Below are 12,474 nucleotides of genomic sequence, written 5' to 3' on the forward strand. Positions count from 1 at the left end.
AATATGTCGCTCCTGCGCAGTTACCTCTAGCGCAAAATTATTAATGACGTAGACACGATCATTTGCTGGATCCTCTGTGCATGTTCTGTGTGTTTTTATGTTATGTGTTCAGATAATTAGTATATTTCAATAAATTCTTCAGTTGAGGGTCAGCGCTCGCCTGTGTCTCTTCTCTTCGTCTCGTGAGTTTGTGCGCTCTTACTGTCCATAAGGAAGTCATGTATGGCATCATTTACTTCCACCACGTAACGCTGTGCTGATTTTAAAGTGACATATACAAATTTTTTATTTGTGCTTCACATATCATCGACTCCCACATTACGTGGGATCTGCCAATTGTTTTACGCTCACCAAATATAATTTCCCGCGAAGTTCACAATTGCCCAAGATTTTTACAAAACAAAACTTCAACACTGCAAGACACAAAGCGGTAATTTTTTTGAAGCCCGTGAGCACCTAGACTAGGCAAATGTAACTACTCCATCATTCCCCGGTGAGTGAATGTTCACAGCGGTTAAATTTGTGCCAGTTAATTTTTGGAAATTTTATACCTCAGCAATTTTCTAAAAAAGTTTGTGCGCAGGCTGCTCTTCACAGCGATTCTCAATGACTCTGAAACTCGAAAAGCAGATCCGGCGGGGAAAGCATCCTTTCCAACAGTCGGCAAACAGACAAAAAAGCGCCGGCTGCCACTCCGTGGCGGCAGGGCGAGGAGGAGCGTGCGGCCGACGCTGGCGGGCGTTTCCCAGCTTTTCGATGTCGTCTGTTTAAGCAATCTTCGCTTACGTCATGGCGAGGGCTTTGCTTGTTGCTGCTCCTGCGTGTGCACTTACACGCCTCCGAAACACTGAAAGGAAGTCACTCTGGAAGCTGCTGCCCTGTATGGTTCATCAAAGCTGCAGATTTCGTCCTTCTAACAGAACGTCGTGAAAATCGAGTAGGTAAGCTCACAACACAACAGAAATAGCGTGTCGGTGAGTGTAGAAGCATCTGCACAAACGCAGGTAGTATATTTTGTTCGTTTCTGTTTCATTACTGCCCTGAAGGGACATTGGTTTCAAAATTGTGCTTTCTTTTCCTTTGTTGCTCGCGTTCTGTACTTCGTTGCTGTGTGCGTATAAAAATGCAGGGACACAGAAACGAAAAAAAAGTAAACGGACGGAGGCACAGGCCCGCTGTCCCCGTTCGTTCTTTTAGTGTGCCATTCTCATATATTTAGCGCACACCAATTTACCTTGAATTATGAGCCAACTCACTTACATCAAGATTCATTTAAACAAAGTGCTCCTTATGTGATTTAAGTTGTGGGAAAGGTTATTCAGTGTCTGCCTGACAAAAAAAAAAGGGGGGGGGTCTGTTCGACTACCGCCTGGAGAACGTGATGAATCATTGAGATATTTGTGGTGTTTAACGTGCAAAAACCACTATATCACTATCAGAGACACCGTAGTGGAGGTCTCCGGAAAATCTGACCCCCGAGGATTCTTAAAACATGCATTCAAAAACTGAGCCCATGGGCTTGCAGCATATTTACCTCCATCGAAAATGTAGTTGCCGCAGCCGATATTCGATGCCACCGCGACCTGCGGGTCAGCAGCAGAATAGCGAAGCGAATAGACCCCCACGGCTAGGAGCTTGGAGAAAGCATTGTGGCTAAGTCGCAACAAAACACTTCTTGAGCAACCGAAGTAAATATCTGAATAGGATGACGTCGTATTGGTTTATATTCGCGTTTGCAAATGCGGCTCAGGCTGTGTGAACGACGGCCGTTATTCACAATGCCCACGAGCTATAGGTGGCGGGCTGTGCAATCAAAGATGGCAGCGGGGGGACGATCAACCCGTGAACTCGCATAGGAAAAGATAGGACGCACGGATGCACGCCCCGTGCCACGTTCACTGAATGAACTCTCGTCGAATAGATGTATATGGGACCAAAGTACGCTCCCAAACAATAAGAACTGCTAAATGTTTGCTACCTCAATTTTGCCGCAGTGCGAAGGGTACGTGGTGGTGTCAACTGATCGACCGTACATCAACGACGCCTAGCATAATCCTGCGCGTGCTACAAATAACTGCGCGAACTCGAATTCACGTATCCACTGAACGGCAAACGGCACTCCGAAATAATTTGTGTTTAACCTGCCTGACGGATTTGGAGCAGTAGTGAACCACTAGCAAGTGGCGCGCTGTCGTCGCTGCACGGGGCCGAATGTGTAACGTAGCGATGGTTTGCAAACATAATATGCCCCCGTCGTTACTTGCGCTGTAAGCATCACGAAATCGCTTGTTCAACAGAACACAAGCGTTCAACTTCCCATTAGGTGTCACTTGTGTCACAGCCATGATCAGGCTCTAACAGTGGACAATTCACTGCACTCGAATGGTTCAAGTTTCCTCACCGCCGTCGCAAGAAGGATATTGAAAATGAATGAACGCGTGTACTTCTCTCGCAACGTCGAAATTGTCAAAATTTGTTGAACAAAAACGTCGTTTGGACGCTACTGGTGAGGCGCAGGAGAAGTTAGCAGAGAGGCATGAACTGTAGTCGTAACTGCACGTTTAATCGCTCTAACCATTTTGCTTCACTGGTCGAGCCCGAGCGCGTTGGCGGAATGCAGCGCTGCGTAATATCCACTGCAATGGGCTACGTGCAATGAACAAGAATAACTATATGTGCTTTTATTTTGAACGCACTGAGGATATTACACTACATATACAATCTAACTGACTTACGAGCCTGAAAAAGCGTTACTCACACATAGGAACGTTAAGTGATATTTGCTGCTCGTTAGTTAGCACTGATCGTTCATGATCGCTGTAACTCTCGTTGTACTCTATACGTCCAGTGAAAAATCTTTGATGCCAAGATGGTTTCTTTGCACATCACTGCTGAATGTAATCTGAGGACTTCTCTCTGCCGAACGATTTTGATAACCCCAACAAAGTGTCACTTACCACGCACAACACCAACACGCCGTTCTTCACCACGTTTATCTGGGCGCCGAGAACAATTTGCTCTCATAACCGGCAAGAAATGAATCACTCGCAGTATCCTGTCATTTATTAACGAACGTAAAAAAAAATGCGGCACAGCGTACGCCAATGTTTTTATACGCCAATCGTGAGCCTCTGCTACTTACCACGTACAATGACTTTCATTGGGTTCATGCACTACAAAAGCACTGATTAATGCTATACGCATGCAGAACAAGGCGAGTTTTACTTGGTATGGTCAGAGGATAACATTCAACTATCCAAACTGGCGTCAAAAAATCTCGCGAAGCTTATACGTTTACTTTTTGGGCTATTATTTAAAACGCGAGTTGCCACATATTTTGACGAAAACTTGGCGTCACGCAAGAACGATTCAGATTTATCATGTCATGAATGGTCCGGCATATTCACTGATGCACAAAACATACAAAGTGGTTTGTGTTCGTTTCTTGCTAATGCCTAAACACTGCAGCTAGCACCACCGAACAAGGGAGCAGTGGGAGCGTCTGGCCAGTGATCATCCTTGGGAGGACGCTCTTGAATGCCGCTAGGTGGTTCGACAGTCTATGAACATTGCGAATATCTCTGTACAGGTGCGAGCACATATTTCCTGATTTTTTTTTCAATTGCACTTGCAGCTGTGCACATTACGCAGTTTCATCCACCTGTGGTAAAACGTCAGATGAAATGTGCGTGAAAATTTTGTGCTTCAGTGGCTTAGTTTGAGTGTATTTCTAAAACGCCTTCACTAAAGCCAAGCCGTATAGCGACAGTGTTTTTGTCAACCATCCCCCTAACCTTCTGCACAGTGTGACAGCAGCAGACCTGTAAGATAAGTTAGATACGAGCGTTATGAGCGTGCATGTACACGTTTCATGTGTTATCGCGTTATCAAGGTTTATTTAAATAGGCCACGAAGGTTTGGGCGAAAAGCAATTCAGAATGTACTGCCGGCGAGATCAGCATGGGGAGTTAAGGAAGCTGCGATCAAAGCGCGACTACGTTTGTAGGGGACGATTTTTAAATTTAAAAATGCTAGTTTGATTGAAATATAAAACAATGAATGGCTTTTTTTCAAATAAGTTTTCTTTTCCTTCAAAGTATTATGATGGTCTTAATTATTACGAAAAAAACGTTTTTCTAGCGCTCTCTGCTCATGCTATTATTACCCAGTGCCGAATTTGCACTGCATGGGTATACATGGCCAGGTCCGCTTTTAAAATGGTTCGCCAAGAAACAATTTCTTACGTGTTTTAGCCTTCTGCGCTTGCTTGCGTTCTCTGTTGTGCGCGAAATTGTTAGGTGCGTTTTATCGTTGGTGAACGTCTTCAGTGCAGTGTCCAATGGAGAGCGTACGATGCGAATTACATTTCACTCTCAATGATTTCGTCGGTCGCTGCAGAAACAATGTCCTGTGCAAGGATTCAGTAGCAACTAACGTATGCCTGGTGACCCATGTCTTCTAGAGAAGAAAAAAGGTCAATGGTTCAAAATGCACTGCTCGCTGGACTTTCATCCATCAGTAATCCTACAGCCTGGTTTGCTTCTTGAGCATGCAGTGCTTACTATTCGCGTAATCGGTGAGCAGACTGCGAAGTTATCTAAGACGGTACTGTTCACCATTTGCACAAGTAGCGGTAATTTATCTGAGCATAACAGGGGCATAGCCAGAAATTGTTTTCGGGGGGGGGGGGGGGTGGGGGTTTCACCGATTTGATTGCGGAAGGGAGACATCAGCTTTCCTCTGTGACGTGATTATCCACGGTAGTTTGAACAGATGGTGTACATGTACGACAGGAGATCCCCCACCCTTCTTCTTGGATGTGCTTGTAAGGGAGTAAGTAAAAGAAAAGTAATCCTAGTAAAATACGGTAAACGACTGGTACATACAGTTCACATATGAAGCAACGGCTTACCGAGGCGCCATTGAATAGACTAGTCTTCGCAAGCGCATCATGTCGACGGCCCACACGGTCGGAGAAGACATCATTAATCTTTGTTAGGCGTAGATGGCGTAGTCCTCGTCGGGTGAAGTGCGTTTCACAAGTCAAGGAAGGTTCCGCTTACAACACGTGTTTCGTTACAATCATAATTACATTTCGGTTTTGCTTACCTTGTTAAGCGAAGTTATTACTGTCGATGCTTGTTACTGCATGTCTATAGGATTGATTTCTATGTTTAGCTTTGAGTGTCAAGCAGCCCTGACGCAGTGATTGCTTTTGGTCAACTTTTCTTGACTTACTGCAAGCATCCAAGCTTGCTTGCGATACGCAATGTGTAATTCTTTTGTAAGTTATGCTGCACCTTGGTAACACGATTTTACACGCAATATTTTTCGCAGCTTTCTAGCAACCCTGGTTGATGTCACAGCTGCACTGTGACTTATATGAATGGAGTACTCCAATCGTACAGATTTCATCATGCAACCTGCGAGGGAAACGTATTCATTGTTGAGAAATGTTCACTTGGTCTTGATCAAAAAAATGTACCTGGGACCCAATTGTACCTACTCACATAGAAATTCCTTGTCCGCTGCGTAAATGAGCCAGAAAATCTATACGCGCAAAAAAACGCGGAATGTTCTCTTTTTTCTTGTTGTTGGTAGCTTTCGTCGCTCCGCTTCCTGCAATGACAGTGATGCGGCAAGGTGTCTTCTGTTGCATGCAAGCGTGCAGCTGTCAGTTCATTTAACAAAAACAGATTCAGGACTGTATATACAGAATATTTCACTACGCAGCATAGATATGCAATGCATTCACTGTCCAACTAGTACGTGCATATGTGTTTGCAGCACTTACACCGCCGCGAACAGGAGCAGCCTCGCACGGCAGAAATTACTGTGATTGGTTCACCAGTGATGAAAATAAACTGTGGTGTTGTTCAGAACCTGGTGCACCATAATCAATTTCTCAGAATGCGTTAATTTCGACGAATGTTGCCACAGCATGTAACACGAGTTTACTTACGCTGTACTGTGCACCATTCATGCCTGTCAGTTGTCTGTTTCGGACATCCTGATGCGAGTCGCTGGAGTATCACTGTTGCCACCAACTACTTCGCGTTCATTGGGTTTGGGATATGGGATCAAATCTTAACAGAAAATAACAGCTTTCCTTAGGGCAGCAGTCACAAACTCGATACGTTTCACGCGCAGAGTAAGATACTGCGCGAGTGCAACCTTACCGGCACCTGAGTGGAAGTGGACGAAATCTGGACCCTCGAATCTTTTGGCCAGGCGACAAACGAGTGGTAGTGTTTAAAGGGCCACTCACCATGTTTGACATTTTTGAGCTGGTAGCGCAATGCGTAGATGAGGCGTTCATGATCACGTCTGCCAAAGTTTGCAAAGCTACACGCCACGGAAGTGGGTCGGATTTCAAGATGAACGCTGGTCTCTCTTCCTTTCGAGGTTGCTCCTCCAGAGAATGAGGGCAAGAAGTGCACGTACGAATGACCCTACGTACGCGGCAATGCAGTGCCGTTCGTCCTATACGTAGACTACTGTGCTCGGACGTCGCCAGTGGTGGCACGTGACATGTTGAAAGTTATTGAACACGACATGCGTAGTTTATGTATTTGTAGCTGGAAGAGATTTATAAATCTCTAGATACATACTGAAACGCATTAGGGAAGGTGAGAGTGCTTTTTTTCACTTTCCCTCCTGCGAATTGCAACAAGATGTGGGGCTAACAACAGCCATGGACCGCTCCTACATGCTCGCGGACTTATTGCGCCTGTTCATTATACAGCGTCTACGCCAGCGTTTCGAAACCATCCCACAGAAATAGGCAGTAGACCTCAATACAACGCTGGTAAAAAAAAAAACGCTTCTCGCGTGCACGGGGTTGGGTTCTTCGGGCACGTCATGCGCACGTGACCTCTTAATCGAATGCCAGAGAGGGTAGGGAAGACATTTGGCTTGCGAAGGTTACGGGGTGGAGTGGCAAGGGATTCAATCTCACCTCCTCTAATCCTAATTTCGCGCCACTCCAACAAAAACAAACACACTTTTCTCAGCTTGTAATGAACGGATTCAAAAACTTTTTGTGGCAAACTGTTCCTTATCGAACACCCAAAAATTAATGGTCTAAGTAAAATTTCGTATGGGTCCTGGTGAGTGGCCCTTAACAGCGGAACCTTACAAGCCGACATCTGTTGTCGCTTAAGTTCTCACTTCTGGCATTCAGGGTCATTGGCCGAAGCCCATTTTTCGCTGAGTACGTTGCATCCAGCAATGTGAAGTCACACCTTTGAAATAGGTAACCTGCCTACAAGTACTGCTAGGTAGCTCGTGTTCTGTGTCAACCAAAGCCCTTCTCTCAGACTCGATGGCCGCACCAAGATTTCGTAAGGTAACGCTTGACGTTTAACTCTTGAAACACGACACTGTTCACTGTGCACACTGAATAACTTGTGAAAACCAAGATTCCGCGTTTGACAGGAAAGGCAGTTTCAGCGAAGTAATGTGTCAGTGCCTAGCGTGGGAGATGACTATGTAGGCTTTCGGTATTTCTGCCTTTTCTTTACTATTAGTAGGCCATTTCAATTAGCGCTTTAAAGGGCATCGACACATCTTGAAGATGCTTTCCTTCCTTTTGCCGCAGAACATTCCCGAATCTGCCACACTTCCCACTGCTGTAACTGTTTACTGACCTGACTTGAGCACTATCTCAACTTCGGCATTGCAAAGGAAGTTAGCAGTTTGGGCTGCAAAATGGAAGCGAGAAAAGCGAGAAACACTGAGAATATTTGCGACGTAAGCAGTTGCCAATATCTCACACATATTCTTCCCAAAAGTGGACAGTCTTCTAAAGATTCTGGCAACTCTGTCCACGAGCTCAGCTGAAGCGGAACGATTTTTTTTTCATCGCTGAGATGCCTAAAAATGCACATGAGAAGAGTATGAAGTCAAGCGTTTTGGTAAGTGATAGCTAATGACGTAGCGTGTAAAATATATCAGACACAGGACAAGAGAAGGAACAAAGAGAAGCGCTCCCCTTTGTCCCTTACCTTGTCCTTTGTCGGACATACTTTATGCGCTACATCATTGGTGCTGTACCTGAGAGCTACAACAACAAATCAGATTGCTCGGCATCGCTCTTCTGAACACCCACCATGAAATACAAGTCCACCTCGAAGACAATATCTCTGTTGTTTATCAGGGACGCGGACAGCTTCAGATGATTGTGTGCGTAGCATCAACCATTGGCACCTTCAAAAAATCAAGGAAAGGGGTAACTTAAGTTATTCTTGGGTTATTTTTTTCCAAACACCAGTAAAAACATAGTTGTTAATAATGAATTGATCGGGTTTAACATCCCGAAAGCACAACACGAGTATGAGAGATGCTCAGTGGGGCACTAAGGAAATGTTATCACTTTTGGTCGTGCTCGAGGCTCGTGCAACTTTATCAAAGTGCATGGGCCTCGAACATTTTCGCCTAGAACGAAAAGTCAACAGAGATTCAATCCTGCTACTTGCGAGTCAGCAATGAAACACCATAACTACCAGACCACCGTGGCGTATAGTGAAAAAGACGGTTTTGGTAAAATAACTTTGGGATACTTTTCGTCCAGCTGTAAGAGCGCAAGTTCAACTGTTTAAGATATATTGCTGAAAATCACTTTCACACCGTGGTACAGTGAATCCGTTTGCTGCCGTTGCCTACTCTTTGTTTTTCAGTGGCGCCTTTCCCTTACAGACGTGGTTCACGGACACGAGAAGTGTGAACGGCAATGCAACAACCCAAATTTGCGTGTGGCAATTCTCGCAAATTCTTGGTAACATACGTGGCATACAATATGACACGTAATAAACAGCATAAAGTTCAGGTTAGTTGATATATATATATATATATATATGTGTGTGTGTGTGTGTGTGTGTGTCGTATATTTTTTCAGCTCTATGTTCGTCATCCTTGCACTGTTTATCATAATGCTGAACTTGTGCTCACTACAGCTGCTCAGACTGCATTTCTCATTACGCTCCTCTATGTTTATGACCAAGACCTTTTCATTTATCAACATAAGCTACATGATCATTAATATAGGAGACCTTTCTAAGCTTGTAAATGGGTTAAGCAAATTAATCCCCAATGTTGTCAGAACACGCCTAGACGTACTAATTACCACATGCGTCAGCAACGCCATGAAAGCCCAGCACTTCGGACATGGTGAAAATGGCAAAGAATACCAAAAATCCGCAGAATCATTTCAGGATCCCTTCAAAAGAGGCTGTTGTACTCACTAACTCTGATTTACTAACCACTTGTCATATATGTTACTAACTGGTAGTTAAGTGTTGTAAGGGGGAGATTTGTAACAGTTACTACCGCGACCATGACAAACGCAGTTAGAAATGGGCACTAATGTAGGTAGTAACAATTACTAAGCAGAAAAAAAATCGAAGCATATCCACGGACTGAATGATGATGAGCGGGGTGTAGCGTCCGTCAGTGCGTCCGCACTTCCGTCCGTTCGTTCTGGCGTCTGTCCCTACTTGCGTCCGTCTGTGTGACCGTTCAAGCGTCTGTCCATGCGTCCGTCTGCGCATGTGTCCTTCCGTGTGCGTCCATCCGTCCGTACGTCCACCGCTGCGTTCGTCCGTTCATCCATGCATCCATCCTTCCGTCTGTCCGTGTAGCAAACGAGGTGTAACTATTTGCTACTACTAGGACTAGTACTACTACTAATTAATACATTGTGGACGCACGACCCACAGCATAAGGAGCTTCACCCCTAACATGAAACCGCCCGCTAGCATAAGTATAACATTTTCTTTCGCTTGCCCATCATAAAACTACGTGGACGTCATCTCTTTTATAACATCTGTATTGGTTTATTCTACCAACAACTATCACCTGTGTTTAGAAAAATGTATTGTCACGGACCTCAATAACATTTCAACAGAACATTTTCTCGTTAGACATACACTAACGTTGATGACAAATTAGACTTAATTTTTAATTACGTGGCACTGAAACCATTCACAATTATTGGTTACATGTTCATGCTCCTTAACGAGGACAGGCACACATTTGCCTTGAGATTTCACATCGCGCACGTTGTGCTCGAATGTTTGCAGTCATGAATGAGTGTAATAAGTGGTTTGATGCATTTCGCAATGCTTTAGTCATAGTGATTGTCCTCAAACCACAGGTGTCACACAGACGTCGCAGCTGTAGCCAAAGTGCCACTTGGGAAAATCCCGCCTACGGTGTAAAAGCGGGCTTTCGCCACGGTGAAAGCATTGCCGCAATCATGACGTTGACGTTGCAACGCCTCGTCGTTATGCCTACGCTGAACGACAGAAAATACGTGCTTTTTTTAAGAACCATGTATTCATTGTTCGCCCCGCCACGGTGGTCTAGTGGCAAAGGTACTCGGCTGCTGACCCGCAGGGCGCGGGTTCAAATCCCGGCTGCAGCGGCTGCATTGCCGATGGAGGCGGAAATGTTGTAGGCCCGTGTGCTCAATTTTGGGTGCACGTTAAAGAACCCCAGGTGGTCTAAAGTTCCGTAACCCTCCACTACGGCGTCTCTCATAATCGTATAGTGGTTATGGGACGTTAAACCCCAGATATCAATGATGTATTCATTGTTCGGCACGGCATTATTGCAAGCGTTTGACTTCGTGAGGTAACTCGGCGGTGTGGTTTGCCGGATCCGCCCACCACTGGCGCTTCCATTTCTGTTGGCGATTAAGCGCAGCTTGAAAAGCTACCGGATCATCAGAACGAACTTGCTGCCGGTACGGGGCCTCCCGTGCCTGTTGTTCTTTGTGCCATCGGACCCAGAAATACGAGCTATCTCACGTTTCCGCTGTCGGTGCTCTGCTAAAGTTGTTCTTAGCTTACACGTATAAAACTTTTCAGGTGAAACTTATGGAAGCGTGCTCAGCGCAATGGTTGCGACGAGATGAACGACGTCACTCACAACGCAGCCAACAACCAACTTATCTGCGTACGACGCTGGGAATGACGTAACTGCTAGTACAGCCAATAGAGACTGCTCGCGACGCCGCTGCGGAACAGTTTTTTGAACCGAAAAATGGTCCGGATGACATAACTGCTACAACCCGAAGCTCAGCCGGGTCTACCACGTAGGCAGGGGTCGCCTAATCTACCGCCATTTATGGCAGGGTCGACCCCTGAGCCCCTAGTGCAAGCGTACGACCCTGCCTCCACGCCAATCCAATAAGTTAGGAACCCCGGGCCCTCGCCAGAAAATGTCACGCCATTTAGAGACTGGGTCCTGAAAGATATCGCCCAACGTCTTGCCGCGGCTGCACCTAATGCTTCCTTGCCGTTGGCCACAGAAGACATCTTCTGCGCAAAGCATTCAACCACCGTACCTTCAAAATCCAAACGCCCAACAACACTGAAATGGGCGGAGGACTCGTGGCACCCTCGCTACACCTTTCCACTTAGTCCAGATGGCTATGTTGCTGTCATGAAACACAGGGTTACGTGCAACTTCGCAGCATATAAAGGACATTGTGTCGTCACGAAATCAATTCATGCAGCCCTATACATGCAGCGGAAAACCCACCCGTCCTACATATTGACTTTACACAACATGGACTATATCCCGTCTGGGACCAAAACTTCATCGTGATCAACACCCCTAACAAGGCACTAATCAAACGTTTCCTCAACATATCGGCACTGCAATTTTCTGGCAAAACAGTTCCAGTGCACAGCTGCCTCCAGCCAACGGACAAAATCGGACGAGACGTCATTCGAATAGCCAACCACATATATACAGACTATATAGTCCAAAACGCCTGTCTCAGGCAACAATGTGATGGAGCCCAGCATCTTGAAACCACCAACGTATTCGTGCTCACGTTCGTACATGCAGACATTCTAAGAATTGTGCTCGTTTTCAGAGAAGCCAACCCTGTACAACCCTATCGCAAGACCATCCCCACCTGCTCTAATTGTGACCAGGTCGATCATCGTACCGATGTCTGCCCCAATCCAACGACACTATCCAGCCGGTGCCCGACATGTGGGAAGGCAGATGTCGAACTTGCCAACCAAGAGTGTCTAGCCTGCTGTCTGCTTCGTAACAGCCCTCACATCACCGGAACGAGGAAATGTTCCAAGCGCTCCCGAAGCCCAGTGGACAAACCATCCCGACCAGCTTCATTGAGACGTGGGGACGCATGCGAGGAAACATCGACTAACCACAATAGGCAACGCGCACGCTAAGAATGACGTAGCACCTCCTTAGGTCACTCAGCTAGAAGGGCTCATCATGGTCCATCCTCATCTAATTCTCGGTCCTAGTCTTGGCTCAAACCACGGCCCAAATCACGATCCAAATCTTGGTGCAGTTGGAGACTCAAATTGACTCCACAACAAGAAACCACCCAGGAGCCTCAGCGGTGCAGTCTGGGTCTACCCCAAATGAACAAGACATTGACACCACCGGCAAGCTGGGCAGAGGTTATTGCTCTTACCTATTCTAAGAATG

At 45.9% G+C, this 12,474-nt stretch overlaps 1 protein-coding gene across 1 annotated transcript in view; it reads left to right on the forward strand.

The window, feature by feature from the left end:
• Nucleotides 1-834: 834 nt before the first annotated feature.
• LOC119164617 (solute carrier family 35 member G1) overlaps nt 835-12,474 on the forward strand; it is a 335,022-nt gene continuing 323,382 nt past the window's right edge. The window contains exon 1 of the mRNA XM_075872919.1: nt 835-941. The gene's annotated coding sequence lies outside the window, so the exon portion shown is untranslated. The remainder of the gene's footprint in view (nt 942-12,474) is intronic.

This window comes from Rhipicephalus microplus, chromosome 9 (genome assembly GCF_043290135.1).
Source record: "Rhipicephalus microplus isolate Deutch F79 chromosome 9, USDA_Rmic, whole genome shotgun sequence".
Taxonomy (NCBI): Eukaryota; Metazoa; Arthropoda; class Arachnida; order Ixodida; family Ixodidae; genus Rhipicephalus; species Rhipicephalus microplus.